The 4,448-nt window shown below is 34.8% G+C and overlaps 1 long non-coding RNA gene across 1 annotated transcript; it reads left to right on the top strand.

Moving 5' to 3' along the window:
• Positions 1-215: 215 nt before the first annotated feature.
• LOC126961164 (uncharacterized) lies at positions 216-2,975 on the top strand. Its single transcript, XR_007728211.1, has 3 exons — positions 216-648; positions 2,037-2,131; positions 2,703-2,975. It is a non-coding gene; the product is annotated as an uncharacterized LOC126961164 (long non-coding RNA).
• The last annotated feature ends 1,473 nt before the right edge of the window (positions 2,976-4,448 follow it).

Raw genomic sequence — 4,448 nt, 5'->3', positions numbered from 1 at the left:
CCCAGAGCTGCCAGGAAGAAACGAGTTTGAGAGAAAAATGCTAGCCACAAAGGTATTTAGCTTCTATTTAAAAGATCCATATGAGTAAGACACATTAAAAGGTCATAAAATATATACAAAGTTTTCAGTGTCCAAGTTTTTGAAATGTCATATTTTTTGTGGCTTTTGACAAAGTCTAATATTATTCTCTAAGATAGTTTGATGTTTCCAGAAATGTCATAACAGCATATTATTTTTTCAAATGACAGTCATTTTGCAGAGGGCAAATAGCTGGCTATGTGAAATTCCAAAGAAACAACTACACGTCTGTCCACATGAAAAACAAGTTGCTGGAATGTATAAGTATTTTGATGGATTTTAGATTTATCTCTCATATGCTATCAATTTTGAGAGTTTAAGGCCAAACTCTTTATTGACACCAATTGTTATAATAATGGTAGAGTTGCATGTATGTGTGAGAAAGATACACAATAATTAAAATAATTCTATGACTCTATACCTTGTCATTCTTTTTAAATTTTAGACATGGTCTCCCTTTATCGCTGAAGGTAGAGTACAGGGATTATAGCTCATTGCCGCCTTTAGCTTCTGGGCTCAAGTGATTATCTTGCCTCAGTCTCCCAAGTTGCTGAGTACCTGAGACTAAAGGTGAGTGCCACCATACCTGGCTAATTTTAATCTATTTAATATTTATAAATATATATATAATGTATATATTATAAATATATAATAAATATATTATAAATATATATAATATATATAATAAATATATAAAAATATATATAAATATTATAAATAGCACCACCATGCCTGGCTAACTTTTAACATACGTAACATATATATATGTTTGTAGAGATGGTTTCTCACTCTCTTGTCCAGGCTGGTCTTGAACTCCTGGCCTCAAGTGATCCTTCTGCCTTGGCCTCCCAAAATGCTGAACAGGCATGAACCACCACACCTGGCCTCGTCATTCTTTTTTTCACAACAACATCTGTATAATTATTTTGGAAACATATGTATGTTTCTTTGACTAATTCTTAGCTTTGCACAATTCAAACCTTACGCTATTTTAATTCTCTCTCTCTCTCTGAATGTGTGTATTTTATATATATATAAAATATATATATATCCATTTGTCACACACACACACACACAGATACATACATATACAGTCAAAATTGGGTATATTCTTTATAAGTGTTTTCCTAAATACATACTTGATTGTATAGTAGTTTTAGTCAAGTCTGCCCAAATAATTTTAATTTGGGAGCTAGTTTTCAAAGAGTTTAAACTCTAAGTAAAATAATCTTCTCATTAATTAATATTAATCATGAGCCAATATTAATTTGCATTTGTTGGTATATACAAACATGAATATCAGAAAAAAAAGCAGCCTCAGTGTTACTCTTAAATATGTGTACATACTCTTATAAGCAGTCAGAGTAGATAGTGATGTATCTGTAAATATTTGCAAGAAATAGAGAGGGACTTTGTTTTCAAAAGTTCTCCCCAAGTGTTCAGATGCATTTTATGAAGTGCCATCTTCAACAATTCATCCCTTTAATTTGAGACATTTATTCCAGGAGCTTGCTATTAACATGAAATCACCATTGGAAGGCTAATGTCTGAAGCTATTTATCATATTAGCCTTCTTTGACCTGTCAAAAGGCTGTTCCCTACAAAGCAAAGAACAGGGTTAGGAGAGAATGGAAACATGCGTTCAGGTAAGGCTTGCTGGGAAGAAGAGAGCTATAGCCGAGGTGCTATCAGAAACTTTATATTGCCAAAACACTGTTTTGCTTCTGGATTCAATGGAAGAGGAGATACCAATAACAAATACCAGTTAATTTGAAGATTTGCTTTGGATTAACCCTACCATGAGAGAACGGAAGTGCTTACTAAGTCAAGATAAGATGGTACTTGTAAAACATGTACAAAACAACATTAAGATATATATAGATATATAGATATATATATAATTTATTAAGATACACAAAGTATTTGACAGTGAAATGTTTTCCTTTTCTCCCAAATAGTTTCAGTCTGATTGGCTCCAAGCCCTAAAACCAACCTCAGGAAAATCAGTCATTAAGCTGATGAATAGATCTTGGAAACACGCACATAAGAAAAGGTATGTCTATATTATAGGTTATTTTGCAGAGTCAGCAGAGTATTACAACTTTATAGCCAGCCTAAAAAGGATTAAAGCCATCCATTACTCTGTTCCAGAAGAACTTTAATAACCTCAGAAGCTCTATATTGGCTGTATACATTTGAAGCCTGTCACTAAATAGCACTATCTTGGCAGCATCCTGACAAAGGATGCACTTATCAAATAGGTATTAGGAAGCTGCCAATGAATCCACCATGTCTTTCATCAAATCTTAGAAAGGTGTGTATTTGAAGCATCTAGATTGTGGTTATATTTTGAGGAAAAATTGTGCCACATTATCATTTTCAAATGTGTAACACTAGGATCACCTAAAATATATTTAAAGAACATTTAGAATATCTGACCCCAACACGTAGACAAAATAATAAGGAAATAAGGAGATGATTACCATTTTATGGAGGGTCAACCACCACTACATTTTTCTCAAACAGATCTGTCTGCATAGCCAGTTCTGCTACATTGCCAACTTAATTGGGGCATCTCTTAGTGTGGTTGAGCCTAATGTGCACTTTATGTTTCCCTTGTACAGATCTCTTTGGAAACCTTCATGACTGGATTAACTGGCAACCCACTCTTTACAGACTGAAAGGCCGATAGAGTGAATCACTAAAAGACCACTCACTCTTTCAGAGTCATGTAATGAAGTCAAGTTTCTCCAAAGTCAAGTTTTTCTTTGCAACCTCAAAAACATGCCTCCATCAGGAACACCACCTCTGCAGCAACTCTGAATTCCTGAACTGTTCCACCTAGAATAAAATCAAATGTTGCATTCTCTAACCATTACCTAAGGGATTTATGGGTCACTCAATAGGACGTGTAAGATCCATTCTAGCTTTTCAAGCACCTTTTCAAGAAATACTTTGAGGAATTAAGGTCTTGTGAGATGTTATTAAAGCAAGTAATACAGTCTGGCATCCTTCTAGGTTTATACTCACCTGTCCATCATATGGAAGCTGGAGAGTTACTTCTTTTGATAATTCAAGGTGAGTCCTAATTATTTCTTTAAATTACAGCAATGCTATCCTTCCTAATTGTCAGCTTAGAAGCACTGAAGTTTCACAGATTCCACTCATCATTATCTGTTCAGACTCTACATTGAGGCTTTAGTGATGCAGAGAATTCAGCATGCATACAGTGCCTCTTTCTCATTCATATGACAACACCTATCGTGCTGTAGTGGCACTTTGTGATGGTGCTACAATCTCTTGCAAACAACAAGACTCCTTGACACCAAGGTCCTTGCATTATAAATAAGGGGTGATGATCAATAGCAAATCCTTATCAAATTCAAGTGCCTGTAAACATGAGAGTAGTTTCTGGGCACAAATTACTTGCCAGTTTTGAGTTATAATTCTGATCCTATTGTGTCATCACCTCGTTCTTCTCAGGGGTCCATTGACACGTTTATCTCAAAAACTCACAGATGGAATTCACGTTTTATCCAGGATACAGGTTACCTGCAAAACCACTGCATGAAACAATAGATGAAAGTACAGGAAAAGAGTGTACAACTATAAGTACTAGTGAGAAGCTAATTGAATTTGGTACTGATATGTGTTTATGCACATAGAGAATATAGTTCTTTTTTAAATCAATGAACAAGACATCTCTGTTTGTTACATTATTTGTATTAATACCATATTGCTTCTCACAAGTGCATTTTGTGATAACAGCATGAAATGCATTTCATTCAGTTAAAGTCTGCTGACATTAAGGTAATGGCTGATGACATTTCTAATTTGAAAGGCCTGCAGAGTTAGTTTTATGAGGGCATTTTCCTTAGCAACCAAACAGGGCTATAGAATGCCTGTGGGATATTGCCTCTCCTCAGGCAAGAATTCATCCCTTTGGCCTAGTCGATTTTTATAGGCTGTAGCAGTATTAAACAAAACATAGTACCCTTGCCACTTCTTCCCAGGAAGTAATACTATATCGTCTTTAGTTGTGCAAAAGCATCTTCCAGTATTTTCATACTGACTAGGTTAATAGTGGAAAAGAGGACATGTCTTGGTATTTACCAACTTTTTATATATGATAAAAAGTTGGATGTCTTATAACTTAAAAGAAAGAAAATATTTTTTGCACTTCTGCCTCTAGCTTATTAAAGGGAGAGACTCTTCTAGCACTTGTACTAATAAGATTTATAAGATGTTAACAAATTATCGGAATCAATATTCTTTGGTGAACACTAGTTTCAAAGTTGTCCCAACTCTGGCTGTGCTGGGACTGGATATCTGCAGTTGTCTGTAACATAATGTAATACAACACCATATAC

Source organism: Macaca thibetana, chromosome 8 (assembly GCF_024542745.1).
Source record: "Macaca thibetana thibetana isolate TM-01 chromosome 8, ASM2454274v1, whole genome shotgun sequence".
NCBI lineage: Eukaryota > Metazoa > Chordata > Mammalia > Primates > Cercopithecidae > Macaca > Macaca thibetana.
The sequence above is the reverse complement of the archived record's forward strand: the minus strand, read 5'-3'. Positions and strand labels throughout refer to the sequence as shown.